Source organism: Molossus molossus, unplaced genomic scaffold, assembly GCF_014108415.1.
Source record: "Molossus molossus isolate mMolMol1 unplaced genomic scaffold, mMolMol1.p scaffold_m16_p_1, whole genome shotgun sequence".
In the NCBI taxonomy this organism is placed as follows: Eukaryota; Metazoa; Chordata; class Mammalia; order Chiroptera; family Molossidae; genus Molossus; species Molossus molossus.
The window spans coordinates 171,500,190-171,523,300 of record NW_023425344.1 but is presented as its reverse complement, the minus strand read 5'-3'; the positions used below and the strand labels follow the sequence as shown (position 1 = coordinate 171,523,300).

Below are 23,111 nucleotides of genomic sequence, written 5' to 3'. Positions count from 1 at the left end.
ACCTCATCTGAATCCAGAAAAGGTCACATTTCAGGTGGACATGAATTTTAGAGGGGAAACTGTTCAACCCACTACAGCTTTTCTTTCTCTTGAGTACATATCTAGGAATGAAATGGCTCGGTCTTGTGGTAGGTGTGTATGTGTGTAGCTTTTAAGGAAATCACCAAACTGTTTTCCAGAGTGGTGTCTCTTTTTACATTTTTACTAGCGGTGTATTAGGATCACAGTTGTTCCACATCCTGGTAAACTTAATATGCTCAGTCTCTTCTACCTTTAGCCATTGATGGTTATTAAGGAATTTGTCATGTGGTCTTAATTTACATTTTCCTAGAGACTGATGATGTTGAGCATTTTATGTGCTAAATTGCCATCCATATATCTTTTTAGTGAAGTACTTGTTCAGATCTTTTCTTTGGGCACAACCCAAAATTAAAAATTTGGGTTGTGCCCGGCTGGTATGTCTCAGTGGATTGAGCATCGTCCCATGGACTGAGAGGTCCCGGTTCCATTCCTGGTCACGGCACATGCCCAGGTTGCAAGCTCGATCCCCAGTAGGGGGCATGCAGGAGACAGCCGATCGATGTTTCTTACATCCATGTTTCTATCTATCTCTTCCTTCCTCTAAAAAAATTAATAAAAACATTAAAAAAAAATATTGTTTAAAAAAAAATGGGTTGTTTTCTTATTATTGAATTGTAACAGTTTATAAATGCTAGATACAAGTTCTATGTCAGATATGTCTTTTGCGTATATTTTTTCTCAGTCTGTAGCTTGTCTTTTATTTTTATCAAATAGAGATTCTGATTTAATTGCTCTGGTTTGGAGCCCAGGTATTGGAATTTTCAAAAGCTTCCAGATGATTTTAAAGTGCAGCCAGGGTTGAGAACCACTGCTTCTAGTGTGAGTTTTTGAAGAATTCTAATGGATGTATAGCAACTTCTTTTCTTCAGAATAATTTTGGGAGAAAACCTCAATCATAAGTAAATTTTTAGCTTTTCTGAAACCTTTGTTTACTGTACTTAGATGACACAGCCAGCAGATGGCAATAGTGCAACATGTAAAAATTACTCCAGGTTATATAGCCAAGTCAATCAGGTAAAGGATTTGGTGGGCTTCTTTTATTATTAAAATTAAAGATCTCTATGTCACTTTCGTTTAAGTCAGATTAGTGATAGTAGATAGGGATGGGAGCTGTATATGTGAATTTTAAGTGAACGAAGCAGAACCCCATGTAATATTCATTTACGCTACTGGTTTAACTACATGAAACTAATTGAGAGGATCAATGAAGATCAAAAAGTGAATTTGGAACTATGTGAATAGTGTTAGTTAAATATTAATTTGATTTTTTCTTTTATTTTTCTTCATTCTTAATAACATTAAATTACAGATATATTTTGTCATATTTAACTGCTCAGTTATGAGTTTAATTCTTCATTTAATCTTTTCATTAGGGAAAATTTCAAACATTTGCAAAAATAAAGAGACTAGTATAATGAACCCCTGGCTCAGTGATTAACTCATGGTCACTTTTGTTTAATTTATATTTCCTGTTCCTCTCTTGCCCCTCAGGTTTTTGTGAAGCAAATCTGAGCTTAATCATTTGTCCTATAAATTACAAATTCACTTTTAAGCAGCTTTCTTTATTTCTCTTATCTTAAAACATACTTCTTTGTGTAGAGTGACATTTTTTTTATACAATAAGAAATACTTTAGAACAGCAATTCTCAAACTTTTTGGTCTCAAGACCCTTTTACATTCTTAAAAATTAAAGACTCCTGAAAGCTTCGTTTATGTGGGATTATATCTACTGATAATTACTTCATTAGAAGTTAAAACTGAGAACCTTTAAAATATATATATATAGTAGTGTATTTAAAATAACAATATAAAAACTTGTTGACATAAGAAAACATTTCTCTCAATAATAACTGTTGTTCAAAACAAAAAACAGTATGTGAGGAGACAGGCATTGTCTTACATATTTGTAAATCTCTTAAATTACATGGCTTAATAGATGACAGCTGAATTTTTATATCTGCTTCTGTATTCAGTCTGTTGTGGTAAGTTACTTTCGTTGAAGTATATGAAGAAAATGGAGGTTTATAGGGATATGTAGTTGAAAAGGGTAAGAGTATTTTATTGGCATTTTCAGATAATTATAGTTTTTCTTCTTTGATGTTATCCCAAAACTTCACTACACAGTTGTGAGCAATGGGAGAAAAAGACAGATAATATCTTAGTCTAAGAACAAATGCTTTAGAAATAACTCTGCTTTGGATATAGTTTCCTTTTCTTTCTACTTGAAAGTTTAGGTAAAATGTATTTTCTTCCATTTTATTACAAAAACATATTAACAGAGGTAAGTTAAAACAAAACAAGGACAACAATTTCCATACTCAGCATATCTTCTGTTTAGTTTCTCCTATTCTCTGTTAGTTCTTATTGAGACTTCTTTCATCATCATCTTTCATTTTCCAAAATGAAAGTTTTTTTCCAATTATAAAAATATTTATTAATTATTAAAAAACAGTCAAAATAGATAACTCTAAAAGAAGGGAATAGCCCAACACAGTCCTCTCATTTTAAACTTTAATGAAACTCTAATTACAATAGCACTCTCCCATAATCCTGTGATTTAGAACTTCTTAAATAAAACCTTAATGACTTGGGATTCTGTTTTCTGAAAAAGAAATTGGAGAAAGGCAAATTGCCTGTAGTACATTTAATTGAGTTTTTAGGTTTTAAGTTTAAATCAAATCATTTGTTCTGCTTTATAATATCTTTTTAGTTAATTGACAGACGGGAGGCCTTCTGGTGTTTTTCTAATTATAGATATTAGATGGCAAATGTGACCCAAATGAAATGTCAGTATGAGAACTAATCTAATATAGGTTTGTTTTTGTCTTGTTTTGTTTTTCATTTGATAGTGGCAGCTGCAGACTATGAAAGAAGTGAACTAACTGAGCTCTTCATCACAGTCTTCAGAACCTTTCACTCTCATCTCTTCCAGGTTTTAAGATCTGGTTAGGTTTTTCCCCAGATTTAAAAATGTTGAGTGGGCCCTGGCCAGTTTGGCTCAGCGGTTAGAGCGTTGGCCTGTGGTCCAGAGAGACCTGGGTTCAGTTCCCATTAAGGGTGTGTACCTCGGTTGCAGTTTGTCCCCGGTCCTGGTTGGTCGTGTGGGTGGCAGCCACTCGATGTGTCCCTTTCATGTTGATGTCTGTCTCTCTCTCTCTTCCTCTCTCTCCCTCCCACTCTATCTGAACAAAAAATGGAAAACTGTCCTCGGGTGAGGATAAAAAAAAAAATGTTGAGTGGTAAATGGCAAACTTTGGGGGATTGGTAGTTAAAACAAAAAAACTGAGCAAGAAATTTAATTATTTGCAAAGTATAGTTTTAAAAACATATCTTTTGAATTCTCTATTTATAAAAGCTCATAAATGATAAATAGTCCTCAACTTATGAATATTTTACTCAGTGCTATTCCTAATTTCCTGTTCTACAACTCCACAATTGAAACAGAAAAATAGGCTTGTTATCTCTGGATTATCCAGTATGTTGGTGTAAAATGTGAAACTTTTAGAAAAATCAATTACTTCAGAAATACAGGAAGGGTAAAAATGTAAAAAGACAAACGCTGACTGCTTGCAGTGGCCTTCTCAACATCACATATTTACCTTATTCCTAATTCTTTTTTTATTTTCTCTGATAAAATACTTGCTGAAATTCTACCAACTGGGATCTAATCTTTTTTGGTAGAACTAGCTAGAAGTGGTACATTTCCTACTGATGCCTAACTAAGTTCTGTTTTACAAAAGTATGAGAATTGGGTGTGGGTGTGAATGTTTGGTTGCTGCTCTTTTAAAATTGGGTGGGTGAAATGGCAGTTCAGTTTTTAATTTTTTGAGGTAACACCATATTGTTTTCCATAGTGGCTGCACCAGTCTGCATTCCCACCAGCAGTGTACTAGAATCCCCTTTTCTCCACACCCTCGCCAACACTTGTTATTTGATGAATTATTGATGGTGGCCATTCTGACAGGTGTGAGGTGATACCTCATTGTTGTTTTAATTTGCATCTCTCTGATGATTAGTGATATTGAGCATTTCTTCATATGTCTCTTGGCCATTTGTATGTCCTGTTTGGAGAGGTGTCTATTTAGTTCCTCTGCCCATTTTTTAATTGGGTTCTTTGTCTTCCTTTTGTTGAATTGTATGAGCACTCTCTATATATTGGAAATTAACCCCTTATCTGATATATCATTGGCAATTATGCTCTCCCATACAGTGGGTTGCCTTTCCATTTTGATGATTGTATCTTTTGCTGTGCAGAAGCTTTTTAGTTTGATCCCACTTCTAGGAATATACCCTAAGAAGCCTAAAACACCAATCAGAAAGAATATGTGTACCCCCCTGTTTGTAGCAACACTATTTACAATAGCTAAGATCTGGAAACAGCCCAAATGTCCATCAGTAGACGAATGGATAAAAAAGCTGTGGTACATATACACAATGGAGTATTATGTAGCTGTAAGAAAGAAAGATCTCTTATCCTTTGAGACGACATGGAGGAATCTGGAAAGTATTATCCTAAGCGAAACAAGCCAAACAGAGAAAGACAAGAATCATATGATCTCACTTATTTGTGGAATATAATGAACATAACAGTCTGCAGAATGGGGTAGTCCCAGAGACGTGGAAGTGGGGTACAGACTGAATCCCCAGAAGAGGGGATGGTGGGGGAGAGTTAAACCACAGAACTTAGATGCATGTATGCATGAACAGTGGACATGGACAACAAAGCTGGTGACAGGGCGGAGAGAGAGAGGGGGGAATCAGTGGGGGGAAAAGGAGAAATATCTGTAACAAAAATAATTAATTTAAAAAAATAAAATAAAATTGGGTGGGTGATTTTTAGACATGGAGAACATTTTGGGGGGCAGATCTGAGGAAGATGCTAGAGTGGGGGGGTTCATGTAGATTGCAGTGCTAGAGGCAGAGGGGTAAATGCACCTTAGTTTAGTTGCTTTGAACAACGTGAGAGTATGCAAAAGAGAAACTTATTTTTGTCTTAGGCTAAGGGCAAGAAAGTCTCATTTTTCTTAAACCCTGTGACCTTTTCTGTCTTAGATTCAGGCTGGCACTATTATAATACTTTAGCCCTATTACATAGTTTTGGCGTGGAAACCAGATCACTTTTTATAAATTTGTATTTATAGGAAAAATATTGAGTTCTAAATAGCCATCTTACAAGTAAATTTTTAGAAATATGTTGGAAATGAGATACTACCCAGAGTGACCACACTTAGTTTTCTTTTACTTAGAAAGTGCTAGCTTAGATTTCTGATTCAATTTTTCTTTTGCTGTTAATTAAATGTGTCAATTTTTATTGCCATTTCATTTGGTCTCTCCCACCCACTCTGAGAATAGAATAATGTAAATAAGATAGTAGATTAGAAATAACACACTCATATTGAAGAGGGACAGCTTCTGAGGGAAAAGAAAACGATCAATACGAAAGAGTTGTTGAGATGTTTGCAATAAGGGCAAAGGTCGCCTCCCTTCTCCATAGCACAAACCTGATCTTTATAAAGATGCCCCTCTTGCAGTGTTTCTTATCTCAGTAAATACAACTACCACCACTTTTTGGTCCAAGCCACTCTGAACTAGACAACTGCAATAGCTTTCTAGCTGGTCTCCCATTTCCCAATGCCCCAGTCGGTTCAGTGAGATTGATCCTTTTACATTCATGTCAGATCTTGTTATTCCTCTCCTTAAAATTCTTCAGTAGCTTTACATCTCACTCAAGCTGAAACTAAGAGTCATCACAGAGACCTGTAAGGCCCTTTGCAATCTGGCCCCCATTAGCCTCTCAGGTCTTACTCCATTCTAGTCATACTGGACTCCTTGGTGGTTCTCAATCTCACCAGAAACATTCCTACCTCAGTACCTTTGCACCTGCTATTTCCTCGTCCTTTAGATATCTGTGTGATTATTTGTTCACCTCCTTCAACTCTTTTCTTAAATACTGCCTTCTTAAAATGGTTCTTCCTGACCACTCTAGTTAAAATAGCATGTATACCCTCACCCAGACACTTCCTGTCTTTTGTCTCTGCTTTATTTTTCTCCATAGCACTTATCACAATTTGACATACTATATATTTTATTTGCTTTCATTGTCTTTTCTTCATATTAGAATAGAAGCTTCATGGGTGTAGGAATTTTTGTCTATAATATTCCCATAAATTAGGCATACTGTGTTAAGATCTTTGTTATCTCTAATCCTTGTCACAATCCTGCAAGGAAAGGAGCATCTCTTTTTTGCTAGGCCTCAGAGAGGTAAAGTGACTTTGCCAAACCTAGTTTGTTAGTAGCAGAGCTAACATTAGAACCCAAGTCTGTCTTCAAAATCTGTGTTCTCTTTATTAAGCTTCCCTGGGTTCATAATGAAATATTGAGTCACAAAGAAATTTAATAAGATATTGTTTGGTGTTCTTCATTTTTCCTAACAATAATCTCTATTTTGGATTATCTTGACTTTAAAAGATTAAAAGGAAGTAAAATTGAGTGTTTAAAGGAACATGCCATCGTTATCTGGAATGTTTACTTGTATCTAGAACACATTCCCCCAAAATTCAAGGTAGAAAGGAATAGCGTTTGTATTCTTGAAGAAGTTCAAAAGGTCTTTCCAAATACTAGTTTTGCTTCATAATTGGTTTTAATTATGCTTTTTGTAAAAAAGTGAACATTTGTATAAGGCTTATTAGATGCTAGTCTTTATTATGAGTACTTTACAACTATTAACTCATTTAATATCATCTTTATAATAACCATGGGAAAGTTACTTATTGCTCTTTTGTTATTGTTGATCCTCACTTGAGGATATTTTTCCATTGATTTTTAGATAGAGTGGATGGGAGGGAGGGAAAGAGAGAGAGAAGAAAGGAGGAAGGGAGAGAAACATCTATGTGAGAGAGACACATCAATTGGTTACCTCCTGTATGACCCCACCTGAAGCCAGGGATTGAACCTCCAACCCAGGTGCATGCTCTTGACTGGGAATCAAACCCGGGACCATTTGGTTGCGGGCCAACATTCTAACTGCTGAGCCAGACCTGCCAGGGCTTACTTATTACGCCTATCCTCTGTTTCTTGATCTTTAAACAGAGAAGGTTGGACTACATGATTTCCAAGGCCTCTTTCAGCTCTGAAATGTTAAGACGTTCTAACTGTTGGCCAGGCAACCTAGTTATGTGTTAATTAAGTCAAGGTCATCTTTTCCTAGTGGGAATAGGGATGACAGTGGAGCCCTGAAGACAAGAGAGAGTAGGAGAGGAAGTTGTGATTTAAATGAGTAAAAGTGCAGAATCTGTATCTGGCAAAGTGTCAGTCTGGGAAGGAAGAAAGAGGGCATCAAATCATTGTTGAGGTTTTGATGGTGTTGAAGCTGTTTGACTATTTCACTGCCTTTCCTTACTATCTTAAGGTAGAAATTCAAAATTATTTAATTCTTGAGCAGCATGTGACACATCCTTATTATCTGGCACTAGTTTTTAGCTATAGATTGAAACTTAGCCAGTGGTTCTTCTCCCCCAAGGTTTCAAGAAATAGGAAATAGAAGAGTTAAGAATTTGGTACATGGCTCTGGCCAGTTTGGCCCAGCGGTTGGAGCGTCGGCCTGTGGACCAGAGAGTCCTGTGTTCAGTTACCGCTAGGGGCACGTACCAAAAAAAGAATTTGCTACATGAAATATCAAACTTGAATCTGATCAAGCATCTAGAGCCAACTCTTAATTCACAGGAAATACATGGGATATATTTTTGTTTTCTTTGTTGATTTTAGAGAGAAAGATAGAAACATTAATGAGAGAGAACATCAATTGCCCACCTCCTGCGCTCCACCCCACTGGGGATCGGGCCTACAACCTGGGCATGTGTCCTGAGCAGTAATCGAACCAGCGACCTCTTGGTGCACAGGTCAACACTCAACCACTGAGCCACACTGGCCGGACTATAGGGGATATATTACACATTAAGGATGGAATCATCAAATCCAGTCCATGGGAAACTCTGTAAGACAGATAACCCAGTTTCTTGTAATAAAAAAATTGCAAGGGGGTTGGGGAAGAAAGAGAAAAGACCTATAGATTAGAGCATTTTGTGATATAGCAACCATTTGTGTGTGTGGACTGTGCTGGGCCTTTAATTCCTGATTTGAACAATCAAATCTGAACATCAATTAATGGTGATATTAATAAATTATTATTGGGGTTTTTTTAGGTGTAATAATGCTAGTCAGTTGTGGGTTTGGTTTTTTTTTTTTTACCCTCACCTGAGGACATTTTTTTTGGTTTTTGTTTTTGTTTTGCATTTATCTTGAGATAGAGTGGGAAGAAGAGAGAGAGAGAAACATCGATGTGAGAGAGACACATCAAGTGGTTGCCACCCATACAATCCCAGCCAGGATCGGGGACACACTGCAACCAAGGTACATGCCCTTAGCACAGTGGTTCTCAACCTTCCTAATGTTGTGACCCTTTAATACAGTTTCTCATGTTGTGCTAACCCCCAACCATAAAATTATTTTCATTGCTACTTCATAACTGTAATTTTACTGCTGTTCTGTCTTAGGCGACCCCTGTGAAAGGGTTGTTTGACACCCAAAGGGGTCACAACCCACAGGTTGAGAACCGCTGCAGCAGGAACCGAACCTGGGGCCTCTCTGGTCCCCGGGCCAGCGCTCTAACCGCTGAGCCAAACCAGCCAGGGCAGTGAGTTGTGTTTTAAAACTCATGATATTTTAGAGCTGCACACCAAAATATTTATGGATGAAGTGAGTGACATCTGAGTTATACTTAAAAAATAACTGGGAGCCCTGGCCGGTTTGGCTCAGCGGTTAGAGCGTCGGCCTGCGGTCCGGAGAGACCCGGGTTCGGTTCCCGCTAAGGGCATGTACCTCGGTTGTAGTTTGTCCCCGGCCCTGGTCGGTCGTGTGGGTGGCAGCCACTCGATGTGCTCCTTTCATTATCGATGTTTCTCTCTCTCTCTCTGTTCCTCTCTCTCCCTCCCACTCTACCTGAACAAAAAATAGAAAAATGTCCTCAGGTGAGGATTAAAAAATAAATAAATAAAAAATAACTGGGAAATGGAGATGGAGTAGGTGGGGTTACAAATGAAGCAAAATTGGCCATGAGTTGATAAAGTTAGTGTTTGGGTTCACTGTGACTTATTATATTATTCTATCTACTTTTATGTATGTTTGGAATTTACATTGTAAAAATCTGTTTTAAAAAAACTAACATCTGCACATGGTAATATATTTCTTTTTCTGATTATGAAATGCATAAGAGATGAAATTTAGATTAAGAGATGGAGAGAGATTTTTCTACTGAACTGCATTGCTTTTCCTTTGCAGAAGGGATATTAACATTAGTTCTGGAATTTTAAAAAAAATCTCATACCTATTAATCTATTATGTAGTGAAAACTATAGCTAAAGTGGCAATCTGGAATACTCCAGTGTTCTTCTGCCACTGCCTGTAGTGCAGGTGGCAACTGCAGATTAATTGTGGTGTGGTTAGGCCTGCCATGAAGGGAAAGTGGAACCTGAGAATTTATAACTTCAGCATTGCTAATTGGGAGATGTGGAGTAAGGGGATTTCCACTCTTTGTTATTAAGATCTCTAGGCGAATTTCCTGTTTGTTTTTGTGTTTTCTTTAGCTATGAAGAAGCTACAGGGAAGTCAAATGTGGTTTTCCTGCACTTAGGTTGCTGGCTTTTCTTTTGGGAAATTATAATTGGAAGAGTGGAATGTGTATGGATTGAGTTACCTACAGAGCTGATTTAAACACGAATTTTTCAGTTTTATTGAGATATAATTGACATATAACATTGTACTAGTTTAAGGTGTACAACATAATGATTTGATATTTGTAAGGATCTGATTATTATTAAGTACCAAAATAACCTGAAAAATCATTTGCAGAACCAGGAGAGCTGAATGATCAGATCCAAAGCTCAGCATTCATGGTTCCTATCAACTGTGTCACCAATGACTTGCCAAAGCCACATAGTTTGTCATAAAGCCTGGTTTCAAACCCAGATCTTTGGATTCAGTTACAAATGCTATTTACACTTACTAGTAATTCTACCTCCTTATTCCTCTGATGTATGTTTTTTGAGGGTGGGAGAGTACTTAACATTTAGCTTGCTATTACTTGCCTAATTAACGGCAGCAGAAGAAAAGGTGTGCTAACATGGATTTAGCAGTAATTGTTAGCAGGAATAATAAAACAGATGCAAACTGTGTCAGAGTTCAAAGGAAAATAGAATTTCCGTTAATCTCATTGATTACTGGTGGAATGACTCACCTTCCAGTTGTACATTATTAGGTTATTCAATATTTGTGTAAGTTAGACAAGGGAGGAAATATCATTGATGAGATGTACAAAATACGTCATTTGAGCCAATGACTGTTCCTGGGATATCCCCAAGATTTGTACCTTAGTATTCTTGCCTCTCCGATTTACTGTTTGACTCTTTCACTGTTTGGATTTTTTTTCAGAGTAAAATCACTTCCCATTTCCTTTCTGCCTTCTACCTGGACAGCTTCCATAGGCTACTTTCTTATACTGTGATGCACAAATATTTGCTTTATACTTACTTAACATTCATCAGATTTAGTATTGCTTATCTTAGGCACTAGAATTTTTAGGAATTAAATTTTTTTCCCATTCTGTTCTCCTGTTTCTATTCTTTGTTGTTGTTGTTAATCCTCACCCGAGGATATTTTTCCATTGATTTTTAGAGATAGTGGAAGAGACGGAGGGAGGGAGAAAGAGAGAAACATCCATGTGCGAGAGACACATCAATTGGTTGCCTTGCACACACGCCCCAGCCAGGGCCGGGGATCAAACCTGCAACACAGGTACATACCCTTGACCAGGAAGCAAACCCATGACCCTTTAGTTAGTGGGCCAACACTCTGACTGCTGAGCCAAACCAGTTAGAGCAGCTAGGGCCTTTTTGTGTTCTTGATTTTGTTCATTAAATGAGTACAAGAAACGACAACCCAAGCTATTTTCTTTATAAATTAGCAATACAATTGAGCACAGGTGATAGTAAATTCTGTTTCGTTGTTATAAGAAAATTAAAAATTTTTATGGCTTTTGCAGATACAAATGATAAACTTGTTTCTTCTGCTTTGTAAACAAATAACTCATTGAACTTAATGAGGTAATGAGTTAAATAGGAGTCAGAAATAGAGGTTCTGTATTTTTTTTTTTTTCTGTAGGCATTAACTTGTTTTCCCCCTCTGCATCTCAGTTTTCTCACAGAATCATTTTGAGGATAGAATCAGAAAACATAAGCACATTGTAAAGCATAAAGTAATCTATAAGGGATTACTTGTAATCTACAGGCAATCTCCAGCAGAGAATTGATTTATGAATCATCTGTTGTGCAAGGGCAGTGGATCTACTCTCAGTCTAGAGCCCTTCTCAGGAGGTAGACTGAATAGTATCTTTGGCCCCTAAATCAGAACCTGGAAACAAATGAAATGTAGACGTCCTTTTCTTACACATGTGGAGGCAGTTAGGTTATTGGTGTTTATGTGGATCCATCTACTCTACCGCTGTATTGAGGAACAGGAAGCAAGGAAAGTTGTTTTGCTGGTATGTGTTTTAAAACCCAAAGAGTTATAAATGGTAACAAACTATTGGTAAAACTTGTACCATTATTACTACTTACCTAAATTTAGGACATGTAGAGACTTCTGCAGTATAGTCTTATTGTAGTCAAATCCCTTAATTTTATTGAATCCTTGCAATAGCCCTTTGAAGTAAGTAGCACCACTTCATTTCTCAGGAACCTGAGGCCCAGAAAAGTGAGGCAACTTGATCAAAGCCATATAAGATAATGAATGGCCCAGCAGAGAAGGTGCAAAACCAGATCTGCGATGATTAGTCCAGGCTCTGTTAGTATTCTCACAGCTCTTCTGGGGGCTGTGCATGTATCTGAGGATAATAATATAATATCCAAACTTATTGTTAAAGGAAATATTTTTAGTTTGGTCACTTTTTGAGGGTAAACAATGAAAAATGTATAAAGATTCTTAAAAAGAGCCTTGGGCAACCCTCTTGTAATTGCATTTCTCTAGGAATTCTTTTTGAGGGTTTTTAGTTAGGTTCCATCTATAAATACAGTGTTAAGTTTTTCTTCAATACTTTCTCTCCCCTTTTTGGAAGGTAGATGTTTACTTCCTGGTTTCTTTTTGAAAAGTTTTCCAGTGAGTTTTATCTGTGCAATATTTTTATTTTGTTTTTTTGGGGGAATCACCCAGTGAAAGGACTTAAATATTCTGCGTGTTTGTTTCCAAGGAAGGAGGAAAGTTAGATACTGTGTTGGTGCTTAAGAGCCAGTTCCTGGTTGGTTGTAAAACAGGGGCTTTCCAGGGTGTGTAAGCATGGATGAACTCCTTGAACTGAGAACAGAATTAAAAAATAAAAAGTAGCTAGCATTTCTGGATTGCTGCACCCAAGCCATGTTATTGCGTTTCCTTTCCTGATATGTTCCTTTTTAATTTGGAAGCAAGATTCTACAATGAAAAATACATTTTTCTGCCTTTCTTTTAGCTATTCTCTATAGGTCTGTCAGGATATGATAGGAAAGGGAAGGAGAGTGGGGTTTAAAAGAATACAACTTTTTGTTTTATCTAGAAATTTAATTTAAAATAAATTCTAAACTATCTTTACTTGAATAAGATATATTTTCCCCAAACCCAGGCAAGATTTGAGAAATAACTTTATACTTGTGAGTATATGCCATTCTGTCTGAGTACTTAGTACAAAAATCTACTTGGAAATATACCTTGCTGCTAGAGAACATGTGTCTTTAACTCATGATTCTAGGTTGAGAATCCTTTAGTGAAACTTTTTTCAGTCCTTTGTGTAATTGATAGTAGGTTATCATTTTGTACATCAAGACAAAAACTAGATTTTCTGTCTGCCTCTCCCCCACTCCTCCTCTTCTTCTTTCTCTCTTTTTTCTCTTTCTAACCTATATAGTTTTCCATTGTATAGCATGATCAGAATTTATTATTTTTTTCTTTTTTGATTTTAGAGAAAGAGGAAGGGAGAGGGGGAGAGAGAGAAACATAAATGAGAGAGAACATCGATTGGCCACCTCCTGCATACTCCCCACCGGGGATTTAGTCCACAACCTGGGGATATGCCCTGACCAGGAATCAAACCAGCGACCTCTTGGTGCATGGGTTGACAATCAACCACTGAGCCACACTAGCTGGGCTAGAATGATCAAAATTTAATTATTTATTCAGTCTTTTATTAATGGTTATTTAGATTGTTTTAAGTCTTTCACTGTTACAAAAATGCCACAGTGAATTACCTTATACATTTGTAATTTCTCACATATTCTAAGACAGCTGTAAGGTAGATCCCACAAATTGAATTGTTAGGGCATCAGAGATGTCTCAATTTTGATTGGCCTTCATGGAAATTTTATCAGTATACATATACACTGATCAGCAAAGTATGGGGATTCTTGTGTCTCCACACCTTTGTGTACCAGTGTGTCATCAAACATTTTGATCTTTGCCTATCTGAAGTGAAAAATGGAATCTCAGTACAGGGTTAATTTACTTTGTTTTTTCCCTCCATTGAAAGTCATTTATTTCTTTGGTGGAAGTGAGCAAGGTCACTGCAACATTAACCTCTTTTCTAGAACAGTGTAAATAACAATGTATATACATCTTAAATTTGATAGGTCACTTTTTGATGCAACAGAAAAATAAATAAATAAATACAAATTAAATACTTTAACCCAACATTTGGTTTTGACAAACCAGTAGTGTCGGCTTCACTTATGAAGGACCACATAATCTGGTTTGTAAAAAATCCTCAGTGTCATGATATTTGGGCTAAAAATATTTAGAATATTAAATGTTTCTTTTTTGCTTAAAGGAATACAGTATAATTGCCATCAAGCTGCTGTCATAACTCCTTTTCATCTAGGGTAAATTGACTGTTTGATCCATGGCACATGTTGCATATATCACACTTCTGTCAAATCAAAACATTATGTTTATAAGGTTTCATGTTTATAAGCTACAATATACTGATTAAGCTGTCAGTCCCTCACAGTTTTTTAGAAAAATAGCTACATTTGTCCATATGGATATCAAAATATTACACATCATTTATTTAAAAAGGAAAAAAGATGCACATTAATACTGTGAAGTTATTAGAAAAATACTCTTGCAGATAAACTATATAAAGATAAAATACACTTCAAAGGTGTATGAGGTTTTGTTTGTTTTACAATATTTTCTAAGGGAAAAACTACTCCCTATAACATAGTTTAATTACAGCAGTTTTTGCATAGCAATACTTAGAGCAGCGGTTCTCAACCTGTGGGTCGCGACCCCTTTGGGGGTCGAACGACCCTTTCACAGGGGTGGCCTAAAACATAACAGTAGCAAAATTACAGTTATGAAGTAGCAACAAAAATAATTTTATGGTTGGGGGTCACCATGACATGAGGAACTGCATTAAAGGGTTGTGGCATTAGGAAGATTGAGAACCACTGACATAGAGGAAGTTGGACACTTCTGTTTCCTCAGGAAGAGAAGGAGAAAGAGGATCTTTCAATCCAGATTTTTTTTGGCCATAGTCTGCTTTCTTCAGGAATGGTTGCTGATGCCAAATCTCCATTAAGTGTATTTCTTGAACAGTGAACAGGCCTATTTAGGTCTTTAAGATGAATGACATTACAAGAGTATATCTGAGTAGGTTCTTCAGCTCGCTGGGAGAGTGGGTGAAGTATAGACACCAGTTCTTTTATAGAGTGGCTGCTTCTCTCTGAACTGCAAGAACTGGGGTGGCTGGCAGAACACTTCATCTTTTGAACCGTAGAAGATGACCCAGGAGAAACTAAGGGATTCAAATGGAACAGCTGAAACATTTCAGGTTTAAATTTAGCATTTGCTATCTTCACACATTCCTCAAGCATTGTGATGAATGTGTTACATATATAACACTAAGTAAAGAAGATGCTTCATTCATGTTCTCTATGCTGGGAGATGAATGTTTCTCATGGTGAACAAATTCTTGAATCATAGAAACTTGCTGCATTTAGGTCACAGAGGAGGTGAACTCTAGACATTTTGGGTTTCAGAGATTCACTAGTTTCACTTATTTTTCTTTTTAGTCCTACTATCAGTCATACAGGCTTTGGAGCTCTCCAGAGCAACGAGCCACCTCTGTCTTGCAGCTGCATTCACTGCCTTCATTTGGAAATGCTACTCTACTGGAATGATTAATTCCATTTTTGTGTTTGCTGAATGGACTTTAATTTTACAAACTGCCATATTTATACTTCCTTTGCTCCCTTTGCAAACATCATCTTGTGAATCATTGTAGGATAGGATCCCATTATTTAAAACAAACTAACGAGGCTTGCCAGCCTATGAGATAGTTGGTCTACTTGTACAAAACTTCTTCCATGCTTTAGAGCCCAACACCGCTCATCCTGCTGGTCCGGTGCCAGCCATGCTGGTGAGGTAAGCATGAAGCCTGGACAGCAGCGCCCTTGCCCTGCAGACCCCTCCCTAGGCAGCCCCAGCCAGCACCAAGCCCCTCTCAGCCCTTGCGCACCCGCCAGGCCAGTCAGTACGTAGCTGCCCTTCAGAGACCTGGACAGTGGCTGCCTAGTGGAGCTGGGGGACTACGAGGAAGCTCAGGCTCAGATATCCCCCTAGTGAGCCTCAGTACCTGCAGCTCCTGAGCCATCCTCCAGCTTGAGTTTCTTCCCCCGAGTTGCTCCCTTCCCAGCCAGCACTCCCTTCCGTGCTCTCTGTTTGTTTCCCTACACTTGTCTCAGTGAGTAAGTTGAGCATCTTTTCATAGGTTTAAAGCCAATTATATTTCTTTTCTGCAAACTGCTTGCTTCTGTTTGCCCATATTTTTACCTGAGTTATTGGTGGGTGTTTTTTATGTTGATTTGTAGGAGCTATTTATTAGAAAAATTGTGATTTGAAATACAATTTTTGAGGCCTTTTTTAAAAAACTTACGATTTTTTTTCTGTGCACATTTTTAAAAAAATCTTTATTGTTGAATGTAAAATGTATTACAGATGTTCCACATTTTCCCCCATTGACCCCCTTCTCCCCACTCCCGCCCGCCTTCCGCCTTTTCTCACACTATTGTCTGTGTCCATTGGTTATGCATATAAGTTCTTTGGTTTATTTGTTCCCACCTCCCCCCAACCCCTTTCCCTTTGAGGTTTGTCAGTCTAGCAATGAATTTGTACTTCTTAATCTCTTCACCTTTTTCACCCATTCCCCCAACCCCCTTCCCATCTGGCAACCAACAAAATGTTCTCTGTATCTATGAGAATGTTTCTGTTCTACCTGTTCATTTTGTTTGTAGATTCCATTGTTGATAGATATGTATTCATTGCCATTTTGTTTGTTCATATATTTTATCTTTTTCCTCAAAAAGACCCTTCATCATTTCATATAATAACGGTTTGGTGGTGATGAACTCCTTTAACTTTTTCTTGTCTGGGAAAGTCTTTATATGGCCATCAATTCTAAATGACAGCTTTGCAGGATAGAGTAATCTTGGTTGTAGGTTCTTGCTTTTCATCACTCTGAATATTTCTTGCCACTCCCTTCTGGCCTGCAAAGTTTCTTTTGAGAAATCAGCTGACAGCCTTATGGGAACTCCCTTGTAGGTAACTAGCTGCCTTTCTCTTGCTGCTTTTAAGATTCTCTCTTTGTCTTGAACCTTTTGCATTTTGATGATGATGTGTCTTGGTGTGGGCCTCTTGGGGTTCATCTTGTTTGGGACTCTCTGTGCTTCCTGGACTTGTATGTCTGTTCCCGTCACCAAGTTAGGAAAGTTTTCTGCCATTATTGTTTCAAACAGGTTTTCGATTTCTTGTTCTCGCTCTTCTCCTTCTGGCACCCCCAAGATGTGAATGTTGGCACGCTTGAAGTTGTCTCAGAGGCTCCTTACACTATCCTCATTTTTTTGGATGCTTTTTTCTTTTTGCTGTTCTGATTGGGTGTTTTTTGCTTCCTTATATTCCAAATCAATGGTTTGCTTCTTGCATTTACGTACTCTACTATTGAATCTTTGTAAATTATTCTTTATTTCAGTTAATGCCTCCTTCATTTCTGACTGTGCATCCATCATTTCTGACTGGTCCTTTTTTATGCTCTTGAGGCCCTCACTAAGTTCATTGAGCATCCTTATAAGCAGTATTTTGAACCCAGCATCTGTTAGGTTGCTTATCTCCATTTCACTTAGTTCTTTTCTTGGGGTTTTGTTCTGTTCTTTCATTTGGGACCTGTTTCTTTGTCTCCTATTTTGGCTGCCTCCCTGTGTGTGTTTCTGTGTATTACTTAACGAGAGGTATGGGGCTAGCTGAGACCAGATGCTGCTTGTTTGGAAGAATTTAGGAAAACCTGAAGCAGGATCCAAGACAGGCCAATCCTATGGTTAAGCAAGTGGCAACAGCTTGGGTGGGCCTGAAAGTTGGGTGGGGCGGGGCCTCAGGGAGTCACCAGGGTGGGGCTACCAGTGTGAGCCAGGTTGCTGGAGTCCCAGATATGGGGACTGTCTGCTACCCCAGGGAAGGGCTCACCAAAGGAACAAAGGCCTCTGACAGCACGTTTGTCCCGGAGAAAGCCCCCTCTCCAGCCCTCGCTCCAGTGCCAAACAGCTCTTCCCTGTATGTCTCTGTCGCCCCTCGAGCTGCCTCCCCTCCAAGCTTAGAGGGAGAGAGTCCGATAAGTCCGTGTGCGGGCCCTTTAAGGAGCTGCCTGGGGCTCCAGCCGCTTCAGCTTCCCTGAGCCTCAGTTCCTGCTGGTTTTTCCAGCCAGAAGTTATGGGGACTTCTCTTCCTGTCACTGGAACCCTGAGCGGGGCACCTGGTGTGGGACAGGGACCCCTCAGTCCTCAGGAAGGACCTTCCCAGTCAGGTATCCTCCTGATTTTTATCCGCCACACATAAGTGTGGGACCAGCCGGTCTCACCACCAGCCCTCGCGCCTCCGTCCCCCTTCGCCCCTCCGCCCCTCCTACCAGTCTGGATGTGGCTGCTGCTTTAATTCCGTAGTTGTAGGACTTCCATTCAGTTTCATTTCAGGCGGTTTTGAATGATGGTTGTTCTGTAGTTTAGTTGTAACTTTGATGTGGTTGTGGGAGGACACGATAAGCGGTTACCTACCCGCCATCTTGACCGGAAGTCTCTGTGCACATTTTTAAATAGACACATTTATCAAACATTTTCTTATGGCCCCGGGGTTTCATACTTAGGAAGGTCTTTTCTATTACGAGATTATTAAAAATAAACACACACAAACAAAATATCTCCCTTTGTTTCCTACTACTTCTGTTGTTTCACTTTAAATTTTTTATTCATTGGAATTTTTTCTAGTATAAATGAGATATGTAGTTCCAACTTGATTTTCCCCCCAGCTAATTACCCATTTGTGTCAATACCTTTTATTTAACAACCCACCTTTTTCTCCACCACATTGTGATGCCACTTTTAGCATATATCAATTTCTCATTTATACTGCGGTCTGTTTCTCACCTTCTATTCTCATCCATTAATCTCTGTACATAACCATACAATTTTGATCACATATTATAGTTTTATTATATGTCTTAATATGTGGTAGGGCTAATCCAGAGAACTGGGTTCTGGCCCCTAAATAAATTTTCAAGTGGTAAATATTATAGACCTATAATAAAATATGTTAATAATGTTCCTGGGCAAAATTGTATCTTGTACATATGGCAGTCTCATTACCAGTGGCTTTTAACCATTTTTTTTTTTTTTTACCACAACTCAAGTACAAAATACATTTTATATAACATTCCATTTTCATAACTGAAAAAAATTTTTACATACAAAATATTACATGCTCATCCTGCATGTGTTGTACTCTATTTTAATTGTTTACTCTCCCCCACTCCAAATGCTGGTTGCAACCTATTAAATTGATTTCATGACCCAGTAATGGGTTGTGACCTGCAGTTGAAAAATACCTCATTAGACTTCTATTTAGGCGAAATCCCAATACTTCCTATTAGTATTTTTTGAGGGTGGGGAGCAGGAGAAGGAGGAATATCACTTCCTAAATAAACTAGGAGACTTCATCAGAACAAGTAGCATTTTGTGTGTGTGTGTGTGTGTGTGTGTGTGTGTGTGTGTTAATCCATACCTGAGGATATTTTCCCATTGATTTTTTAGATAGAGGGGAAGGGAAGGGAGGAGAGAGAGAAACATCCATGAGAGAGAGACACTTCAATTGGTCCTCCCACATGACCTCGACCAGAGTCAGGGATCGAACCTGCAACTCAGGTACATGCCCTTGACTGGGAATTGAACCTTCAACCTGTTGACCCACGGGCCAGCGCTCTAACCACTGAGCAAACCAGCCAGAACAGCAAGTAGGATTTCTCAACAAAAGGACTTCTGAAGGGCATTTGCATTTCCCTCTCCTTATTTGTAGTACCCTATAAGAAAGGGCAGTAGTCTCAATGGGCATACCTTGCTTAAGAACATAGGCCACAACTTATTAATGTGTATGGTCCAGGAAGAAAAAAAACTGTTAAAAGGCAGGTGCCAGGAGGTTCAGACCCATGTGAAGACTGCTCCACCATTTTCAAACAGTTGTTGTGACCCAGCTTTGGGGTTCCCAGCTTGATTTTTGTTCTGAGGTATAGTGGAATGATGAAAAAATAGATTTCTAGGTTTCAAATTCTAAACCTACCACTTACTAGTTATGTGACTGACTTACCTTCTCTGTGCCTTAGTCTCCTAATCTGTTAAAATGGGGAAAATGGTAATATCTACCTCATACCACTGAATAAAAGAGTTAATATATGGAAGCACTTAGATTTCTTGTTTTTTGTTTTGTTTTGTTTTGTTTTTAATTCTGACCTGAGGATATTTTTTCCACTGAATTCTAGAGAGTAGAGGGTGGGAGGGGGCAAAGAGAGAAAGAGAAACATTGATGTGAGAGAGACACACTGATTGGTTGCCTCCTGCACATTCTCCAACCTTGGTGGGACTTGAATCTGCAACCAATGTATGTGCCCTTGACCAGGAATTAAAACCGAGATTCTTCGATGCATGGACCAACACTCTAACCACTGAGCCACATCGGCCAGGGCTGTTTTTCCATATTTTTGTGATCTGTATGGCATGTGGAAAACACTGTGAAAGTCTTTGTGTTATTATTATTTGGCTTGGATGCATATAGGATTTTTCTTCTTTAACCTCAAAATTAAAACGTTTGGGGGAAGTAAACTAGGTGGATTTTTCATTGTTTCCCTGAATCTTATGAGTCCTTAGATCTTTTTTTCGTGGGAAAGTTTTGTTTTTGTTTTGTTTTTTAATGATTAGTTCTCCTCTTTTTGTTTTGATTTATTCCTTGGGAACATTTTTGTGAGGCTTAAGTTGGAGCTCTATTCTCTGGCCTTTATACCTATAACGTTCTCTTAATATTCTTTCGTTGTTCTTTTCCTTTTTCTGCTGCATTTCACAATAACCCATGTTCTAGTTTATTACTTCCAGTGAAGACTTTAATTCTGCTGTTGCATTTTGTTTTTTTCCTAAATTTATATTTTATTTTTGCCAGATTCCTTTGCCTTTCTTGTTGTTCCTTCCTTATTGCTGTTTCTTGATAGATAAAACTGAGTTTTATCGTTTTATAGTAACAAGACAGTAATAAAATATGTTCTCTGCCTATCCCCTAAGTTTTTGGTGTTTCCCAGGGCTTCCTTCCTTTTCTCCTATTCTGCCCACTCTCTCTCTCTCTTCATTTTCACCCATTCCTTTGGTTTTCTCTACCACCTGTATGCCAGTGACACACATCTATGTAGCTCTAGCCCGCACATTCTCTTTGAATCCCACACTTCTTTTGGGTATCTACCTTTCAGTGACAGGATAAGAGTAGTAAATTATTTTATTCTTTTTCTGAAAATGTTTAGTTGAATGATAATTTAACTGTATAAATTTTAGTATTTCCCCTCAACACCTTGAAGATAGTATTCCATTGTCTTCTGGCCTCTATTTTAATTACTGTTGAGAAATTTGCTTTTGGTCTAACTTTTGTTCGTTCCATTGTAGATTATCTCTATTTTCCTCATTGCTCTTAAGATTTTTTTTCACTCTGCTGTTTCACCATGATGTGTATGTATGAATATATTATTTTTCCTGTTTGGGATTCACTGAACTTCTTGAGTCTGAGGTTTCACATCATGAATCAATTATGAATAATTCTCAGCCCATATATCTTCAAATATTTCTCCTGAAATTACTATTAGAACTTTGGTGGGCCCTTTCACACTCTCCTCCATGTCTCTTACTCTCTCTCTCGTGTTTCATCTCTTTGTCTCTCCAGATTGCATTCTGGGTAACTTCTTTAGATATATCCTCTAGTTCACTAACTACTTCTCACTTCAGATGTGTCTATTCTCTCTATCCATTCATTTAGGGGTATTTCCCCTATTATTTCAATAATTAACGTGCCATAAAAGTGACCTATTTTAAGCATATAATTCAATGATTTTGAGTAAATCTATACACTGGTGTGACTATCACCGCAGTTCAGTTTTAGAATACTTCTATCACCCCAAAAAGTCTCATCATGCCCTTTTGAGGTAAACCCCTGCTCCTACGCTTCACTACAGCAACTACTGATCTGCTTTCTGTCTCTGCAGTTTTGTCTTTACTTAAAAAAAATTATATAAGTAGAATCATGAAATTTCTCATTGTTGTGTTCTATCACTTAACGTGTATTGTTTGTTTTTACTATATATTAGATTTAGCTTTAAATATGTTTTTGAGTTTGTGTTGTTACATGTATCAGTAGTCCATTGCTGAGTAGTGTCCCAATGTATGAATATAGCACAATTTGTTTATTCACTAGATGATAGACATTTGGATTTTCCCCCATTCATTTAGTTTTATTTTAGAATTTTAATTTTAGAACTTCTCTTTCAAATTTTCCTCTTCAGTATTTTATAATCTGTTTTACAGTTCTGATTCTTCTTCTATATTTTAATTATTATTACAGACTTATATGGTCTCTTTGATTTTTCTATTATCCTTTATCCTGAATTCCTTATGCTCTAATCTTTCTGTTGTGTCTGAGGACTCTAGCACATGGTACATTGTTTACTTTTGTGTTTTGTAATTTTAAATTGATAAGTACAGTTTTAAGGGGCTTTCTCTTTCTATGAGATTCCCTTTGTTGCCTGAATTGTTGATAAGTGTCTCTCTAGAGAGGTTTTGTGTTTGCTTCTGCCAAGTACCGAGAGATATTACTAGATGAGAACCAATTTTTATATAATTTTTTGGTGGCACGTGATGATTTTGTATCACACAGTTTGTCTAAATTTGTACTCTAAACCCATTTAAGACATAAGCCTGGAGTTTCTTAGCGGGCTTTTATCCCCCCACTAAGACCCCTAGAAGAGATAGGGGAGCTGGTGTATTGTGTTTTGACATCAGTGTGCTTATTTGTAAAGGCTTCTCATTTATTCAGGAGTTCACTTCCAATTTCTTCCCTCATTTGGGCCCCAGGTTGATAGTTCTCCAGTTTCCATGGGGACATCAAAAGCCAAGCCCTTGTTTGCTAATAACCTATTTTTCCTCTTTACTTCACTCCTGGACAAAATTAGCATCAACTCTTATCCTTACCATTCTGATTTTCAGATCTTACTTCATCTCTGGCTCTTAGAGATTTATTTCTCTTTCTTTTTTGCCATGGATTAAGTCTTTTTGTTGTATTTTCTCCAGCCTTTTCAGATATTTATATCAGGAAGGTTTTTTGTTTGTTTATTTGTTTTTTCATCTCACTAGAATCAGAAAACTCAGATAACATTTTCAGTATTTTTAAATAGGATAGTACATTATTGTAATTATAGCTGTAACTACTAAATGAAAAAATCTCCTAAAACATAGCTTGCTATCAAATGAATATAAGCTTTTTTTTAGATTATTAGTTGTTAGATTGCAGTCACATTTTTCAGACATGTTACTTTATTTTTCCTTGGCTTCATTAAG

At 37.6% G+C, this 23,111-nt stretch overlaps 1 protein-coding gene and 1 pseudogene across 4 annotated transcripts in view; one reads left to right on the top strand and one right to left on the bottom strand.

Annotated features, from left to right (window-relative positions):
* Nucleotides 1–23,111, top strand: part of LOC118640333 (protein only RNase P catalytic subunit) — a 172,615-nt gene that overhangs the window by 25,569 nt on the left and 123,935 nt on the right. The gene's annotated exons all lie outside the window — the stretch shown is intronic.
* LOC118639943 lies at nucleotides 14,637–15,523 on the bottom strand (annotated as a pseudogene).